The sequence below is a fragment of the Rousettus aegyptiacus genome, unplaced genomic scaffold (assembly GCF_014176215.1).
Source record: "Rousettus aegyptiacus isolate mRouAeg1 unplaced genomic scaffold, mRouAeg1.p scaffold_m13_p_17, whole genome shotgun sequence".
Classification (NCBI taxonomy): Eukaryota; Metazoa; Chordata; class Mammalia; order Chiroptera; family Pteropodidae; genus Rousettus; species Rousettus aegyptiacus.
The window spans coordinates 11,837,208-11,857,095 of NW_023416292.1; the positions used below are offsets into that span (position 1 = coordinate 11,837,208).

The window sequence follows — 19,888 nt, forward strand, 5'->3', positions numbered from 1 at the left end:
TTTCTCCTGATTATAGGTTACATTTTCCTGATTCCTTTCAGGCCTCATAATCTGTAATTGGATGTCAGTCATTATGAATTTTACTTTGTTGAGTACCTGATATGTTTGTATTTCTATAAATACTTTTAAGCTTTGTTCCTGGAAAAAATTAAGTATTAAGAAATATTTTGATCCTTTTGGGACTTACTTTCAAAATTTTTTAGGTCAGACTAAAGTCGCATTCAGTCAAGGACTAATTATTCCACATTAGTGAGAAAAGAGCCTTCTGTGTCCTCTACCCAATACTCAGGGAATCATGAGGCCTCCCAGTCTGGCTGGTAGGGACAGACCTAGTCCCATCCCCATGTGAGCAAGGGTGCGGTCATCTTCGATCCTTTCCAGTGGTTCTTTGCTGGGCTTTGGATAGTTTCCTCACATACATATGTTGGTCAGTACTCAGCTGAATACAGTAGGGAACCTCCTTCAGATCTCTGGAGTTTTCTACTTACATAGTTTCTTCAGAGAGTCTCTCCGGCAAACTCTAGCTGTCTGAGTCTCCCTGTACTTTCAACTCCATCTCCTGGGCTTAGGAAGTCTGCTAGCCTCCAGCTTGTCTGCACCTCCATACAGTGAGACTTAGGAACTCTCCGAAGGTGGTCAATTGGGACAATTATAGGACGCGCCTCATTTGTTACCACCCATCCCTCTGGAATCATTGTCCTGAGAATAAAATGAAAGAATGCTGATCATGCATTTAGCCCAGTGCCTGGCAATGCAGCAAGTACTCCATAAAAGTTAAGTATTATTAATACAATTACATTTCTTTGAGGAGACAGCTTTGAAAGTTTGAACCTATGTGTATATGCATTGGGGACACACTGCTTTGGAAGAGACGGATAACTAGGGAGGCTTTTTATTTGTTTGTTTATAGAAGGTCTTGCGTAACTTCACTAACATCTTGAAATCTAAGTGGGTGGTAGCAGTTAAAAATATGTTTAAGGTTCACAAAGCACTGTGGTACGGAAGATGGGTGACAAAGAAAAATGAGTAATGTTTCGAAGGGCATTTTTTACTTACACATGTATTTATGTAGAAATACACATTTGTCTTTTGTAATTCCAGTGCATCTCTCTGTTTCAGTCTCATGTAATTGATGACTACATGATTTGGGCATGGAAGAGACACAGATAAGCTCCGTTACTCCTTTTCAATAAAGTTTGAGCTCTGTTGAAATGCAGATCTCTAGAGGCAAGGTGACCCTTGGACAGAAATCTTATTTAAACTTTAAGATAAATGAGTCCCTGAAAGTATATTTTGGCAGGCAGGCAGCTGAGAACACGGAGAATGTAAATTGGGAGAAAGTGATTAGGTTATGAGGAGAGCATGGCCCAGGATGGAGGCAGAAAGGGTGGGCGAAGAAGACAGTGATTAAGTCTTCCTTACCCTTAAGTCAGGGTACAGTCCAGAAATTAGAGTTTATCCTCGCCTTTTTCCTGCTTTTTTTACTAAAAAGTCTTTATGAGGTTGGAAGGAACTGTCAACTGTGAATCTAATCTTGTTTTAGCCGCTACTTGTTTCAGGTCTGTCACAGGCAAATTATACTAAACGATTTCTAAAATTCATTTCAACTGTAACTTTTTATTTTACCAGAAGCCGATACCTATCCTTGATCTATGCTAACTACCAAACCCGTCCCTTCTCCCAGGAAGATCCCAGGAGGTAGGTGATGGGAGTAGAGAAGGGATTAGCTCCTCTTAGAGATTCCTACACAAAGGCAGACTCTGCAGTGACATGTAGCAGACTATGGAACATTTGCAGTGTTAAGCTAACAATCTCCAAATCAGCTCTCAAATATCTCTTTACATACATTCTCATCATTAATGTTATATTTTGTGTGTGGGGGGGTGTGGAGAATAGATATAAAAGGCAATTGTTTTAAAAAAATTAATCCAACAAATTGATAGCAAAAATCAATATTAAAATTATCTCTCCAATTCAATTTTCTCCCTTGAAAATTTTCTGCCCGCCCTGGAGAGGATAAGACTCTGTTCACTGGGTAAGTATTTCAAGTGATCCCCTAATTAGAAGCATTCAACACACAAGCCCAACAAAGCCAAGCCCACTGGCTTAGGAGAATAAGAGTTCTGAAGTTGATTGCTATAAAGTAGTGTGTACATACACTGCTTTATTGTAACTGCCTCCTGCAAGGATCCTCAAGGATGTCTGGTTCTCTGTGTAATAAGGCCCGGGATTATTTTATGTTTACTTTAGCACATTTCTACAGGGTAAGCAACTAGCTATTACAACTGAATTAAACGTAGAGTACTTTTGCACCAACCATAATGGTTATACTTGGCACTACTAAGAAACTTAAAAAATTAAAGTTAGATTTTTTTTTCTCTTGTCTCCCTTAAGAAGGCAATAAAAAGACGGAAAACCATCATGTTGTAACTGGAAAATTAATCACATCAAATATTCTCTTAGACTAATCAGGTTATAAGTCTGGAATTGGCTTATATAAAACAGATGTTTACATTCTTATTCTCTTTGGTACTGTCAAGAGAAGAAAGCACCGAATAACTATGTCATGGCATGCTTTGGGGAATGTAACGCTCTGCTTTTATTTTTTTTAATGAAGCAGCGGAGCCTGTGGTCAGCAAGGGGGACAACCAAAAAGGGGGGAAAGCACCAGAGGCCTAGTCTCCTACTCCTTATATAGGCAAAACTCCCTGTCTGTAATGGAACAAGAAATATGCTGCCCAGGGAAGAGGGAACTGGCTCACAGCGAGGGGGGGGAGGACTCGGCAACATGTGTCTGGTAGCTGGTCCAAAGGGAGCCTCCCTTTTGGCTCAGCTGGTGTCCTAGTTCTCCAGGACTCGTGATTCTGGTTTGCATTGCAGTGGTGACCTTCTCTTTAAGGACCTCAGCTATTCACCCCCTCCCAAAATAAAGACCAAGAGACCTACAGGCTGTCCCCATCCTACTTGGGGAGTTGTGAAAGCCTAACTGAACAGTTAACGGAGTACAGTGGCCTGAACCAAGAGTGCCTCAGCTTCACTTTCTTTTTGTAGCCCTCTTACCCAAACTTCACAAGAGATATTCTCCTAGGCTAAGGCTTTGATTTCGGATGTAAAGAGTCCCAAAATTCAGGAAGGGAAAGAGCTTTGAAAATCACGAAACACCTACTATTCTGGACAGCTGGGAATCTGTCCTAATTTTAAAGAAAAGAGAAAAAAATTCTAACTTATTTTCTTATCTTACATTCCAACATTCAGTAACTCCCTTTATCAGAACATTTCCCTTTATATTTTTTCGAATATGACTTAAGTTCCTTCTTTTTTGTGTTTTCAGAAGGACTACAGCTGGTCACTATCTTCCGAATATTCTTTCCCCCCTATATTAAGTAATGAAAGGGAACAGGTATTGGCTTCCGTTTTCTGCCTTTACTTTAATACCTTAATCCTATTCGAATCACATTAATCAAAATATAATGACTAATTCTAGGTTCCCACTGAAAAAAATAAGGGAATATGTCATGAAAATTAATCTTCTTCCTTTCTTTTCTTTTTACTGTCAGCCTATACTCAGTTAAAAATCACAATATTTTGAAAAATTTTAAGAAAAAAGAAGACCAGCGTGATACTGTGGTGATGGGTTAGAGCCGGAGGCATCAGAGTGATCTCAAGTTCGTGGCTCTTACGCTACCGTCAGGACGTGGGATCCAGGACGCAGGCCCCCACCAGACCTCCCATCTGCCAACCAGCACCTGGATCTTGGACTTCTCACCTTCCAGAAACACTAGACAAATGTCAAGTGTTTGAATGCGAGAAAGGGCGGGAGGGCTGGATTCTGTCTACAAGAAACAGCCACCGGGAGATGAGAGGACTCACCTGGGCGAAGCTCACAGCCGAGCATACACCTTTCCTACGCATAACCCGTGGGACCCAACATCCCTCCTTCCTACTTTGAGAAATAAAGAACGAGAACGTAAAAAAAAAAAAAAAAAAAAAAAAAGAACTCAAGTTTGACTTGTTAGAGATATAGATGGATATATACACAAATGCTTACTGAGGTGTGTGTATGTGCAGGTTAATATACACACATACATTTCACTGCTCTGTCATCTCAGGGCCTAGAAGCAATGACACTCCAAAATCAATGAGCACACGTGGCGCTCAAATCTCGGTTTCTAATGGCAATTTCCAATAAAGGGAACCGGGGAGCCTTGTAGAAATGGCTGATTCTGAGTCTGGGGTGGGGAATATACAACGTGAATTCAGAGTATTGTATAGGGCCATAACTGAAGGAAATGCAAAATGAAACAAAAAAAGTTACACACACACACACACACACACACACACACACACAAAATGGTGGGATATGTCATCAAAGGTACACAGGTGCCAAGGGAAAAACTCCCAATGGTCAAAGCCGGAACAATCTGAGCAACAAAATAACATAATACTGAATTATAACTCAAAAAGAAAAATAAATATCCTTGAATTTATAAGGGTGCAAATAAATAACTGAACAAAGAAATAAGTGAAAGATTACTCGCTCATAGAGAAAAAATTTAAGTAATATATGTAGATATTCCCACTTCAAAGAGATAAAGGATAGATCCCCATCCCCTTAAATGCGGGCTACACATAGTAATTTGTTCTTTGAGAATGCAGTAAATAAAAGAGGAAATAACTTTATAGAGGAGGAACCTAACTCCATCAGCTGATCGAGCTTAACATGGTAAGTCACACCGATGGCATGTACTGCTGCTATGATGTGATTAGAATTGCATGTGTTGTCTTCCGTCCAAGAATCCCTAAAAAACTTCTAGAAGACTAATGTGCAACATGGTATCCTGGATGGGATTGTGGAACAGAAAAGGAGCATTAGGCAAAAAGTGAGCAAATCTGAACACAGTACAATGGGGGTTAGTTAATATTTAGTAAATACTGGGTCACGAGTTGTAACACATGTACCATACCAGTGAAAGACGTTAACAACAGGGGAAACTGGGCCTCGGGTATAATGAGAACTTCCGGTTCTATCTTCACAGCTTTCCTATAAATCTAAAACTACCGTAAAATAAAAAGGTAATTTATAAAGTAAAATAAATAAAAAGCAAAGGTGGCCCCAAAGGCATTTTTAATGAGGCATGAATATGATAGCATCGAGAAATACAAATAATTTGTACTAGTCATTTGTCATCCATATGATAAAGTGAATTCAACAATTCATGGTAATGCATGAATGTATTCTACCAACATAATAATGTCTTACACTTAAAAGACAGACATCTGAAAGAAATTCTACTGGGCCTATTGGAAGTCAGACAAAAGACATTACATAGCATAAGTAAATATTGAAAATGTACCCTAAAGCAACAATACTACTGGCGCTCATTGCCACATGGCAGATTACGGCCGCTCAAGCAAGGCTTAGAAAGCACAGTGTTAGTTACTGAAACACGGAGGGCAGAAGAGATTCAGGATTATTTATTCAAAAGGCCTACCTATAGCAAACTGCAACTGCCATCTATACTCAATCGGAACAGCCTGCTAAAGTAACCAAACTCATTAGCATGTATATCAATTCCTTTGACTATTATTTGGCGACAAACTCCGGCCCGATACCAGCTTATTGCCTTGCGGCCATTAGTCGATGTGGGACAAGAGTGTGCCTAAATTAGCATGAACCCAAACCCTTCCCTGGAAAGACTGCTTAGACAGGACATCTTATTGATGACGGGTCAGGTGTGCTATTATTTAATGAAACTGGACCTGCGTTCACCCAGGAAGGCACACGAGCACGGGTGAAGCATGTGCGACTGTGAGTGACTCTGGTGGGAGAACTTGCTGAGATTCGATGGAAAGATTTCAGCAAAGTCTTCGCACTGCAGCTACTCCCAAGTCTCTCGGTAGGGAATTTTCTGTATCACATTTAAAGCATCTCCACAAATTGTTTTTGTTGTAACTCACAGGCTGGCCAAAGAACTAAATGTTGAGAGTGTACAGAAAAAGCTTTCTTTCCACTAGGCCCATAGTTTATGCCTGAAGGTTGATCTTCTAAACACCAAGGCACAATGAACTATTGGAAGCATGAAAACTCATTCAGTCACCCCCAAAGAGCATTCCTTAATACTAAATATTTAGCTATATACTGAAACTGAGAGAATAAAATGAGAACCGTATTTAGCAGATGTTGAAAAAATTGGGACATTATGTCAACTAATTCAAACTACTAACATTGTGTGGAACAACAATAATAAAATAACTATACACCAAAATTGACAAAATAAGATACACAGATATCCAACAGACATATGCTGACTCACAATTTGGATTAAATCTCTTAAATGAATTCAGCCTAAAAAAATTAGTTTGTCTTTCTGACTTAACTTCTGTCAAGGGGCTGATTTAATTTAACCAGCAATTGATCAACAATATTTTCATTTTCCTAATTTCATTAGTTACAAATCCAGCCGAGCCAAATGTCTTTATCGATACTAAGCAGACCTCAGAACTCTCCTATGGAAAATTGAGCAATAGTGTTTGTCTCCCACTAATGCAAAGCTATGAAGATGAAGTTCATTGATTCAATGAACTTGAATCAAAATTTGAGGAATGACCAGAAATGACTTTCCAAAGTGCGCTTCAAAGTAATCAGAGAAACCAAGAACAAAACTGATTACATTCCAAATGAGAGGGAAGTGTGGGCAACTTTCATCTTACCCCCAGGCTACACCTCAACCCACTCATGCATATACTGGATCAGCGTTTACTTTCTCATAAGGCATTCAATAGTCTTTGAGAAGCTTCTACAAGCTAGAGACTAGGGATACACCATAAAGAGATGGTAAGTCTCCAGCTGTGTTACAATCAACAAGTAGCTGGAATTTTCATGGAATTTAATAAATCAGCTTCTTTCTTATCAGAGATGTTGGAATTTTAATAGTCAACATTATGCCTTTTCTTTGTTTCCATTATGATACTAGTCTTATTTGCCTGGAGGCGGGGAAAAGTACAGACTGAGATTTCTACTAAATAGCTATTTTATAACTTTAATAGTTTAGGATCAGTAGAGCTATTAGAAAAGTGTGAAAACTAATATTGCCCTCTGCTGGCAGGTTGCTCGAGGAAAAAATCATTGTGCTCGTTTTGCCATTTTACCTTATTCCTTGGTGTTGGGGACACATTTTGACATTGAGAGTAGAGTTTGCTTCTTGTAAGTAATACTTGAATTCCTTCAGACACAAAATCCCAACTGTCTAGGCAATGATGATAACCACAGTCAGCATCAACCGAACTAAATAATTTAACAAATAGAGTCCTATCCACACCATGTGTAGACACTGTCTCACAACGTAGCAGTTCAAAATTCAGGGATTTCTTAATCTCATTTTACTGAACCGGAATCCAATTACTCAAGACTCTCCAGGATACTGCAAACTAGACAGCTCTGAAATTTGAATAGTCTGCCACCCCAGATAACAGACAATGATGCCTCTCTTTTCTCCACCGAGGTGTATAAATTTGCTCCAGTTAAAACTTCAGATGTGGCATGAGGTTTGGGGATGTGACTATCTCAAGATATTTGTATAAGCTCTCAGCTTTAGATGATCCTGTGTCAATGAATTGAGAGTCTTTATAAAATGAAAACTCCTTGTGAGTTAAAGAGATTTGAATCGTGCTTGGGAGTCACCTCCAACATTCTTTAACAAGCTCGTTTCTGGTCAATGTAGGTGGACACAAGCAGCTTTGGTTGCAAGCAGGCGCAATTATTTTATCTTTGTACATCTTGTTTCTCAGCACAGTGTCCCATTTTTAATATATATTAAGGAGAGGTTGTTGAATAAATCGGCCTATTTCATTTACTATGTTTAATCAAATTAGGCCTTATTTCTCAATAAAATGCTTAGGGCAGCATGGGATATGGTATGGAGGAAGAACACACGCTTTGGAGTTGGGCAGACTTGGATTTGAATCTTACCTTTGACGCCCAGCTGTGCGGTGGGAAGGCCACCTAGAACCTCTCTGTGGCGTTCTCATCTGTAAAATAAGAAACATATTTCCTTCTTGTGGCGTTGTAGGGATTAGAAGAGATAAAATAAGTAAAGTGTCTGGCACATAGTAAGCATTCAAAAATTTCTTTCTCTTCCCTTTCTTTTCAGGTAAATTACTAATTTCTTTCTTTTTAATCAGTATTACGGAACAAATTTAGCCCGGATCCATTTTAAGAAGAGAAGAAAGAGAATGTGCTGAAGTTATACTGTGTTTAGATTGTCAAACCTTTCTTTTCCCCACCGGGAATGTTATAAACGCCCATATTTTCCCTGCCTTAGGGCTTTACTAACTTCAAAAGCGGTCACCTACACTGGAAAAAGCACTAGGAAAATTCATTTCACTTACTGTCATCCCCCAATTAAGTAAAAGTGGAGAAATTATAACACCTTCCATTAATGGTTTGCAGATTTGAAAACATTTTAATCTGTACTCTCGCTTCAGATTCCCATTCGCCCCTGTTTTAAAGCTAAGGAAACCGCGAGGAGAAAAAGGCGGGTTGCCAAACGTGGGGCCTAGAACTCGACGCCCCGCGTTCTGACAGGTCGGGGATCATTCCCGACCCACGCGGGATGCTCTGCATCCCTCTTCTTCTCAGAGCGGCATCCCAGGCTCGCCAGGGCTCTCTGCCCGGCACCTCGGGCGCTGCATCTGGGAACCAAGCCCTCTCCCACTGCCAATGGGATTACACTCTTCTAGTTAAAGGGACGACCAAGTCGGAGCCCCGGAGCTCATTCTTTTTTGTTTTCTCAGTGACTCACAGTGAGACATGTGGTGAGTTGTTTGGAATTAACTACTTTTCCAGCATATTACAAAGCCAAAATGCCCTTAGTGGTATTTTTTTTTTTTAAACAACCTTGGGGGTTAGTTTCGACATTAAAGATGCTACAGACAGTGTGAGCAGAATGGAAAAGGCGAACCCCTTGTCTGTCGGGCTACAGACCCAGAGTCTCCATTAGAAACAGCTGTGTCTGTAAGTTTTCTTCTCTGATGCATTTATTGACATTCTTGTGGTGTTGCCATTGCTAGATGGTGGCCAGCTGTTCATATTTTAATTAAAGGAGCTCCCACACCGTCAAGAAAAATTCTGCGCAAAGATGTGCAACACCTGTCTGCCTCTGTTCCTGCACCAGATCTGCCTCCGTATCTAGATCTTAACAACATGATTCATTCTCCCTCCACTGCTCCACATCACAAATAAATGAACTAAGCTGGGTCCCTGTACCTTTAAGAGAATTTTACCCCCCTACTGTATGCAAAATTGGTTATGCATATTTTTATGCAGACAAGGCTCATACCTTCAATATATTCTCAAATAGATCCATTATTCAGAAAGGGGTAAAAAAAAAAAGATTGGCTGTAGATACATATCCCTTTATGTTCATATGCTTCAGTAGAAATAAAATCATAATCATTTCTTGTCTTAAAAAGCTCCATGAGCAACAATGGAAAACTCTTAGGGGTAAGTTAAAGACTGACTAAGATAGGGATAAAACATGAAAAAGGAAAGTTAAGTGCAAATAGTATGTTTGTGAACAGACAATCGATAACGAATCACTTGAAAAGAGTAGATTATAAAATAGAAACTTTACCATCAGTTTCCATTAGTCAACATGTTAATAGTAACTATATGTAACAACTTCTGGAACAGACTTTCTGGGAGGCTCAGGTCACCTCCCAAGTTTATAAATTTATGGTATGTCCAAAAAGATAGTACACACTTAATTTTAGAAAATAATAATTTATAAACGAACTGATTATAATTTGCCAATATTCACTGCTTTTCTCTATCTTCTCACTAGCCAAGTGGTGCAGCCCGTTCAAAGCCCTTGTTCATTCTCGTTCTCCATCATAGTATAGAAAGGATCGCAGCAGTTCTAAATTTTCCTTACTATGCCCAGCACCCAAATGGGACATGGTATTGGCCAGAATCATCAGTGGTATCCTCAATAACTGCCTTCAAGCTCACAATTTAACAAGAAATCTCACTTAAGTTATCATCCGCAGACTCCTTCTTATTACACAAGGCGTCTTCCCCCCACCTTCGTCCTTTCCCACATTCTTCCAACATTCCTCTGGCCCCATCTCTGTTTCCCACTTCCCCTCACCCTCTTCCCCCATAAAAACAGACAAGGAAATAACATTAAGAGTAGACTTTCTCTGGGGGCAGAGAATTCAGTCCGGGACTGACTTACATAATCATTGAAGAACTATCCTTGAATGTGTGGCAACAATTTCTACAGTCTCACCATTTTCACTTTCTTTACATTACTCCCTTTGTCGTAAGAATCTCTCAGTGACTGATTGCTTTTCAGAAGCCCTAAAAAAAATCCACTGTCACAAAAGCCATCCCAAATCCAGTGCTTCTCGCAACCGTCAATCTCGGCCAATAACAGAGTCTGAGAGTCTGAGAAGAGAAACAATAAGACTAAAGAAAGGAACTGAAAAATCTTTATCATTTTCTCCCTCTTCCACTCTGAAAAAAGAAACCAAGGGAAAGGGAAAGGAGGCGAAAATAACCAAATGGTAAAATAAAGTTCATGTCAGCCACGAAACGGCAATTCTAGCACTTAGTTTTGCGAACGGTATATCTGGCTCGCTTCTAGTAAGATCTCAATTTCTTATCCCTATAGATTTATTAGTACAATGATGGAGTGCAACTGGGCAGTAAAATGGTACTGCTTTGAAGAAAAAAAAAAAGTTGGTTCTACAGTAAAATTTGTAAACTTTGTTTCTTCAATGCCTGAGGCACTGTTTCCAGAAGCTTCTTTGGCCTGGTATTATGTGCACATACAGAATATCAAAATAAAACTTTAAGTGAGAAAATTAATAAGGTTCATGTTGTAAAAGAAAACTAGTTTTAGTTCCATGCTAGTCCTCACATTCTAAGATTTATTCCAACAGTAGTAAAAAATTTTCACATTTACTATGTGGTTTGGGACAAGTTAATAATTAGCTCTGAGTTCTATATTCTGTATACCAAGTCTCACAAAATTCAAATCTAACAAAATTCAGTCAAGATTTAAACAAATTTCATCAAGAGTTTTAAGATTTCCTAAAATTCCATCTCCTGTACAAAGGCTTGCCGGAGTAAGGTGGCAATTTCCTGTTCTCTTATGCTATCCTTGTCCTCTCAATATGACATTCCTAAGTCTGATCCCACTGACAGCACTTTCAGAGAAATGACGGAGCTGTGCCCCAAAACCGGAGCGAGAAACAGGAGAAACAAAAGTAGAAGGTCTTTAAAGGTAAAAAGGTTTTATCTCATTTACTTTTCTAATGCTAGCACCTAGTACAAGGTCTGTAACATACATGAATGAACGAATGAATGAATGAATGAATGAATGAATGAATATAATAAATTCAAATAGATTCTGAAAACCACAGACTGGCAAAAATAACATCTACCTTCTCTTGAAATGAGAAAAACAGCAGGTCCTTGAATAACATCATTTCATCCAACGTTGTTTCCTTAACAACACTGAGATTCTGTAGGAACTTAACTCCTATTTGTATCAGTTAGCCTGCGGTAAAGTTGGCTCTGTCATATGTCATTTTGCTTTAAGTTACAGAACCTATCTATGATATTTAGTGAGGACTTACTGTATGTAGATGAACTCTGACCCCTTAGAAAGAAAGAGCGCCTAGATTCACTAAGAACAAATCATGCTAGACTAAACTTGCCAGTATTCTATTCTTTGCCTGGTCCTAATCAACTCGGATCAATATGTAACCAATATACTAATCAGATTTGTGACTGTTGCAGTATTGGTGGGGACACTTAATACAATATATAACAGAACAGAGATTCTACTTAATCACGAAGATAATAAAAATTGACTGAAAGACATTTATTTGTAATTTTAACAAAGACAGATGAAGGTGACTATCTTCAGATTCATGCAAACAGATTTAAAATTGAATATAACAGAATCTGAACTCAATGGTATGAAAAATATGGTATGGTATAAAATGGAAAAATAATGTAAATGTTTCCATTGATAACAGCTCAGTGTGGGCCAATGCTGTGAGATGTCCACTAAAAAATTAATGCAAATTTTAATATTAACAGAAATATTCTTTATCCACTATAAGAGCAAATAATCCACAGTATTCTGCATTAGACAGAGTCCATCTTTGCCTCCAGTGTGACACATTAGGAGAAGTGCTTATTACCTGGAGAGCATTACAAGGAACTTGACAAAGATGGTTAGAGGCTTTAAAAGCACATAAGATGAAGAATGTTTAAGAAAGTTGGAACATCCAAGTTGATGGAGATGAACAGTAACCTTTATGTTTATTTTTATTTATTAGCCTCCAGGGCACCAAAATATAATCATCATAATACCCGATCCAAGACACATTTACATCACTGATCCACAAATGTTCTTATTTACTTTTGTAAGTTGGACTATTTGTCTGTCTGTTTTTAACAATGTAGCAAGATCTCATGAACCCATCACCCAAAAAGAAAATTTAAAAAAAAACAACTTCCAATGAAAATCTTAATTTAGAATAACTTATTTCCACCTCTGGCAAAACCCACAAGGATATCTCTGGCAGACGGCTAAGAAGGCAGTGGTACCGACATCTACCAGCGGAGTGAGGAGGTCTTTGCATCGTCCTCTGGAAGCCAGGAGAACCATTGTAACTGCCTTCGTAGAAAATAAAGTTTGAATATTATGACAAATTTGTGCTTCTCAAGTCTTGTGTCCTGCCAAGAAATCTTGTGCGTGGAGATTTAATAAAGAAGGAAGGAAGGAAGGAAGGAAGGAAGGAAGGAAGGAAGGAAGGAAGGAAGGAAGGAAGGAAGGAAAGAAATCAGAATATATAACTCAGCAGGAGCTGGAAAGTCTAAATTACTGAACTCATCTCTGCACCATCAAAATAAAGTTCATGATTTTCCAAAAGTTAGAAGGTACCAATGATATATTTTGCTCTGTGAAATGTTCACGGTGCTTTAGGAAAGCTGCTAATGGTACATAATTTACACCTCTGTTTAATCTATGTTTCTGTTCTATATTTCCATAGTTTTATAGATGTCAGTATGTTTCCACATTTACACAGTCTCTATAAACACTGAAAGGGAAAGGGACTCCATTTTACAGATACGCTATGCAATAAGACACTTGGAGATTCTTAAATTAGAGCAACAGCGATTTAATTAAATATCACTGTGTTTGACTTAAACTGTAAACTGAGGGTGCTTTTTAATCCCCCTCATGGAGTTATTGGGCTAATCAGATAAGACAAGGAGGGCAAGGCACTTACTTGCACAATGACTTGTAATCAATAAATCTCCATTAAAGATTGTCCTCAGGTTTCACACTGAGATAAGAATTGAGAGTCAATATTTGTGCTTAAAATTAAATGTACAAAATTTTGAGATCCGTACTCATAACGACATTGTGAGAAGCAGCAGAGTACAGAGTAAGCTCTAGAAAGCACAAGCTTTGGAGCCTGGCAATTAAGGGTTTAGTTTAAATGCCTTGTTAGGGAAAAGTATCCAAAATTAGAAAAGGCGGGGAAAAGTAGATGGCAAGTCCTATCAGTGTCATATGGGTTGAAGGCCCACCCAAGAATTACCTAGGGAATGTCACTGTTTAATTTACTATTTATTACTGATTAAAGGTCCCAGACTTAGCGATGTTACCATGAAACTTAAGAGATTTTTGTCCAGTAGAGATGCACTTAATGTCTGTTTTGTGAAACAGAAAATCCCGAAGGTCATGGTTATTTGCCTGTAGGGAGGGTATTAACCAGTTTTTGGTATCTGGTCCAGCAATCTTATCTTAACATACTTTTTAAATTAAATTGCCTATAAAAAAATCTAAGTATTACAATGTTCTTTGAACCAATCTTAACATCTCCCAATTCTCTCATTAATAAGTGAGTGAATAAAATTTTTTGACGTGTGTTCACTTTACATTTGCATGTGAGTCATGGTCTTAATTTTCTAAAAGATATGTCAGGAGCCCTGAGAATGAATGTTATTAGGAAGATAATTATTGAAATCTTTTACAAAACGAAAAATTACTTGGCCGCGTGAATTATCACTAATTCATCTGTTAAACCAGTTCAGAGCTTTTCTATGCGTTTTCTTATAGCTGGGCATTCTTGTGTTCAGGCCATTGGCATAATCAAGTGCAGCTGCCACTAGCTGTAGCAAGATAAGTTGGCAGAAGTTCTAAGGTCTCTTATACAACTGCATTCGCAACGAGTTCAAAATCGCGGTAACAATTGCTATCGGCTTCCCTTTCTTTGCTTATTCCAATCTTTATTAATGGTCTAAGAGATAAGGCTCATGTTACCACATGCTAACAATGTCTGGCTAGCATCACACATATGAAATACAGTTTCGTTCCCGCTTTCTTGCCAAAAGGGGAGGAAAATAACAAAGCTGGACTCCAAAGGAGTGGGCTTGTTGGTTTAAGCTGTTTTGCACCTTGTTAATATGCGGTGCTCATCGACACAGAAACAAACCATTTGGCAACACTGGGAGCCAAATTTCTGTTTAATTCGTGACTACATTAAGCCATGTGAATTATCATAGGTTCACATACTCAAGGTTTAAAAGAAAGAAAGGTGTGGAAAATTCAGAATTGAATTTAAAAGTTTGTGAATAATTCGGTCTAATGATTCATGCTCTCTTGGGCAAAAAGTTGAGGTATATAATGAAGTCAATAAGTTCAAAATTGAAAAAAAAAAGATCAAAATGGGGGGAATTATTCCCTTTATAGGATTTTGTACTGTATAAAATAATTCATAATAAGACCTTTTAAGATCAAAACCCCCTGTCACTGTACACTTTTTTCTTCCCGTTTCTTTCTCTTTTCCTCAATACAAATGTTTAAAGCAGTGTCTGAGAATGAGCAAGACTCTGGTACTGCTGGAGGTGTGTGATCTTAGAAAAGTCCATTCATCCCACTCGAGTAGGAATTCCTTAATGAAAAGGATGGGCCTACTGGATTCTAAAAATTCCATCCAGTTCTATTCCTTATAGACAACTTTCGGGAGTACACACCACATAAAATGAGATATTCTTAAAGTAATCTGAGGAAAGAAATCGGCAGAGATCGTCCCTATTGTCAGCTCACTTGACTTACGGAAAAAGGACTGTGTCCTGTGCTGTACCTACTCATGCTGCCAACGGGCTTTGTCTAAGGAAAAGAACACTGAACGAAGAAAGTTTCTGGGGTTCCAACCAGAGCTCCGGCAACAGCTAGTGTCTGGTTTAAAGCATGTCGCTTTGCTGCTATAAAATGAGGATTCAGACCAGCTCTTGCTTCCTGCATTATTTTTCATCATCCACCCAATTTAAAAACACTAAGTTACAAAGGCAGCTAGATCAAACCTTTATTTCCCATACATTGGCACTGCAAACAGGCTTTAGGGCATGAATCCTAGCTCTAATGCTCACAAGCTATGTGACTTTGGGCGAGTCACCTACGTTTGTAAAGCCTTAGTGTCCTCATCTGTAAAATAAAGACAGAGATGTTACATAAAGCATATATTTGGAAGGTTAAATGGCTAAGTGTATGTAAAAGGTCTGAAAAAGTAACTAGTGTGTAGTTTCACTCAGTAAGTAGCAGTTGTTTTTACTATTGCAGCCGAGATCTGGTAAGATTTGAGCTGAAGGAAAAATTTTGCATAGTTACTTTTGTCAATCTACCTTCGAGGCACTGTATGCTCTTATTGATCCAGTGCAACTCAAAAGTACCTTCAGGATATCCTGTCTAGAACTGAAATTAACCTTTGGATTTCATGATAATTCTCTCATAAGCGTGTGAAGTTGAAAAGACTATATACCTGTCTGAGGCTTTCCATTACATTAAAAAAGAAAAAGTCAAAGTGTTTGCCTTGACAATAAAGACGCCATTAGATTGGACTGAAGTATAATAGAAGTTTCTTTAGCAAAAAAAGTCTCTTCAGCTGAAATAACCTCTGAAATGTTTTATAATAGCAGTATGAATTCAAATGGTGTATCGTTGAAAGCTAAGCAGGGTCGGACCTGGTTAGTACTTAGATGGGAGACCACCTAGGAAGACCGGGTGCTGCAGACAAAAAAAATAAATAAAAAAATAAGAGATTGTAAACTGACAAGGTCCTGCAATCTGCAAGGTCAACCAACCAAGGGCTGTCTCGCCAAAAAAAAAAAAAAAAAAAAAAATGGTGTATTGTTGTTTACAGGACCTGAAAAATATGGGTAATATGGCCTTCTAGAAGTCAATTTGAGTTCCAATTTATTTTAATTTAAGCATGAAGCCTACAATCTCAAAAACATGAAATTCATTTTATCTAAGAATTGCCAAATTTTAAAGGTTAATTTTTAAGTTTGTTGTGGCCATCATCCAAAGTGATAAATAATTCTAAGCTTACATTAGTAACACTTCAGCTTAGAGTTATTTCCACTTAACAGCATACCAGTAATTTATCACTCTCCAATGCCTGACTCAGCTATTATAGAACTTATTACTGTTTTAAGGAAAAAAAGTCTCTTTGGATTGCACTGTGTCCAAAGGACACTTAAATTGTCAGGAGAAAATAAATCTTCTAAGTCATAAAAATAGGGGTGAAAATAACAATACTACAACATATTGAAGATCTACCTCTTACTGAGCACTCACTGTGGGTCTGACATTATTAAGTACACGAGCATTTAATATTGACGCCCTGGATGTAACATCCACAAAAGACAGCATTATTTGATCCATTTATCAGATAAGGAAACAGGACCAAGGAAGTTCGGTGACTTGCTCACAGTTAGAGAGATTTCAAATGACAGGGCTGGGAGCGCTTTCTACCTGAAGTCTGTGCTCGCTCCGCAGTGCCACCCTCCCCACTGACAGACTTCGCCTCCATGGCCACCTACCGTCCTCCTATCCCGGGGTGCATCGACTGGCTCGCCCTTAGGAAAAGAGGGGAAAACGCGAGGAGATAGATAAGTGGGGACAACTGCACACGATATAAACAAGTAAAGTACGACATGTGGGAAAATAATAAAATAAATCAGGGAAGTGAGACTGGGTGTGTTGCAATTTTAAATAGGGCGGCCGGAAAAAAGGCATAAATTTCGAGTAATGCTGAGACGCGAGGGAGCACGCCACTCAGGTGTGTGGAAGGGGAGCACGTGCCGGCAGACGGAGCAGTAATTTAAAGGCTTTCCCGTGCCAACACCACCTTGCGTGGCTGCGAAGACGACAGTCTGAGGACATGAGGCCGAAGAGGTCACACGGGCCAGAGAGAGTGAGTCTTAAAGGCCACTGTAAGGACTTGGACGCTTTTTTCTGAGCGAGAGAGGCGTCTTGGAGTGTTTTTAAGCAGAGGAGCGACAGGAGTCTGCCATGTTATAACAGGCTCCATCTGGTTGCTGTGAATGATGGAAGTGACAAGAGGTTCTCCGATTCGGGGTAGAGTCACCATTTGTTGTTAAAGTGTGAGAAAAAGGGACAAGAGTCAAAGACAATATGTAAACCAGTGAGTATGACATTATGTAAGAATGCAAACCAGTGAGCGTTTCGTGAACTAAATACCCAAGTCCAGGCTCGCGTACATCCGCAGAGCTCTAATCTCGACCCCAGTGCACCAGGCCCACCCAGCGCAGCCTGCCTGCCGGAACCGCGTGGTCTTCAAGCTGCAGAGTGCCGCCCGCTGCACGCCCAGGGGATGCCATACTGTTTTTCTATGTTGTCACGAGGAAACTCAGAAAGGGAAATCACAGCATGAGTTGTCACCTGCCTGCTCTCTTAGACCGAGTTAAACCCCACGTCGGAGAATGTCTTCCATTTCTCCCCAGCGTTCTGGGGTTGGCAGCTCTAGATCCCCACGTTCCACCCACTGGAGTTTACAGAAGCGAGGAAAGATACCACCAGCGAGGTCCCCCCCGCTGGCTCTTTCCACACCAGCACTAACTCAGACGATGGTCTCCGGAACTCTCTTCGATCCTCATGAAACCCAAAACTAATTTCTCGAGGTAGCTGAACAAAACGTGGCAAACGAATACCTCAGAGGAAAAAAAATTCATTCCAAAGTAAGTCTCACTTGTTTTCAGACAAGATCGTCTCAATTAGTGTCCATCCTGACTTCCTTTTTAAAAGAATCTATGAAACAGGATAATAAAATCCAAAGGAATTTATATTTTAAACATCTAACCACAAGGTGGAGATCTAAAGCAAAGATTAGTGTCAGAGCAGAATTCAACTTAGAATCCAGAATTTTTCAACTAAAATTAGAATTGTACGTGTTCTCAGGTTGTATCAGAAACTGACTGACTTTAAGCTAGAGAAAAGCGCAGGGCTTATGAATCGGCGTTCTTTTACACAGATTGGAAATGTATGTGGCATGCAAGTTACTTCAGGAAGCTCTCAGCAGCACACTGTCAGGCAACAAGGTGGAGACTGTGATTATATTAGAAATGTCAAGCTTTACTTCTAAAGTGGGAAGATTATTGTTATATCACTTGATCTTGAGTATGCTTGACAAAGGCTAGTATAATTATTTTAGCCCGAATATTTTATGACTAGTATTAAATAGCTAATTCCCTCTAACTTGACAGAGAGCGGTGCCCAACCAGTGGTTCTGAAGATGCTAGGCCATGAGTATGACTAAAAGACCCATCTAGTTTTGCTTCATTTGCATACGGTAGTGAGACTGACTTACCAAGTGAGGCCCAAGTAAAGGCGGACAACCCTCACCTTCTTTCTAGATGAGTGGGTTTTATCAGTCCCCCCAATTATACACTGAATGGACTTGTCTGAGTCACAAATTATCCTCCAGGTTTACTCACCTAGAAGTTTCATTATTTTAAAAATAATCTAAATTTCCTTCGGTTTCTCATAGTGTGAATAATTGTTCTTCCCTATAGAAACAAACAAAAAAACAATTGAAAGAGAAAAATCTAAGCTAAATAATAAATAGAAGAGGTAGATGGGGTCATGGGGGTCAGACATGTGGTGAGAGAAAGAAATCTAACTATGGGAGGTGATCACACAGTGTAAATATATATATGCCTTGCTGTTAAAGTGTACAGCTGAAACTTACTGGATTTCATCAACCAATGTCACTATGAAAAAAAAAACTAATAGAAGTAAAAAAGTAAAAATAATAATAAATAGAAAATATGGTATGATCTTTTGCCTGTTTCTTCTACTCCTATATATTTTATTTTAGAGATCGCATAACAGATTTTAATTAAATTAACTAGACTCAGCCATCGCTAAAATTCTTGGCAGTCTAACTCCTTAAGGCTCATCTGATATTTTTTTATTGTAATGAAAGAACTGATTTGTGGAAATTGTTTACCTCCAAGTTTACTCAGGTTCTAAGACCTTCGATCTCCAATTTGTTAAAGGTTGTGAGCACCTATATTTTAGAAAGTTAAAAAGGAAAGTAATCACCAGCTCAAGTCATGTCGCTTTCAGCTATTAGGTAGGAATTCCCCTCATTCCTTAGTGCTGACTTAGGTCTTTATCTCAGTCACCTGCCTATGTCACAACTAGTAGAGCAGAATTCCGAGCTGTTTATTTAGATAAGCATCAAAGTTTGGAGCTCCGATCTGTACTTAGAAGACCTTTGATCCTGTGCACCTTGATTTGGAAATCTAACTGAAACTCTAAGAAGAAAGGTTTGTCCCTTCCGCTGCTTTCTGGTCTCAGAGAGTCCGGAAATAACAAGAGCCGGCTTCCTGGTAGTTCAGAACTTCCGCTTCCTGTTCTGGACGATAGCAGAAGTGGAGAAATGTGAAAATGTTAACCAAAAAGTACAATGGCCTTTTGCAATCCACAACAACATACAGGTTAAATTTCATTCAAATGTTGCCTTTTACTTAACCAGTGTAAGCTTATGTGAC

The 19,888-nt window shown here is 39.0% G+C and overlaps 1 protein-coding gene across 2 annotated transcripts in view; it reads right to left on the reverse strand.

Moving 5' to 3' along the window:
* HMCN1 (hemicentin 1) overlaps positions 1-19,888 on the reverse strand; it is a 482,162-nt gene that overhangs the window by 360,932 nt on the left and 101,342 nt on the right. For both annotated transcript variants that reach the window (XM_036234517.1, XM_036234518.1), the window contains one exon: positions 7,970-8,028. The gene's annotated coding sequence lies outside the window, so the exon portion shown is untranslated. The remainder of the gene's footprint in view (positions 1-7,969; positions 8,029-19,888) is intronic.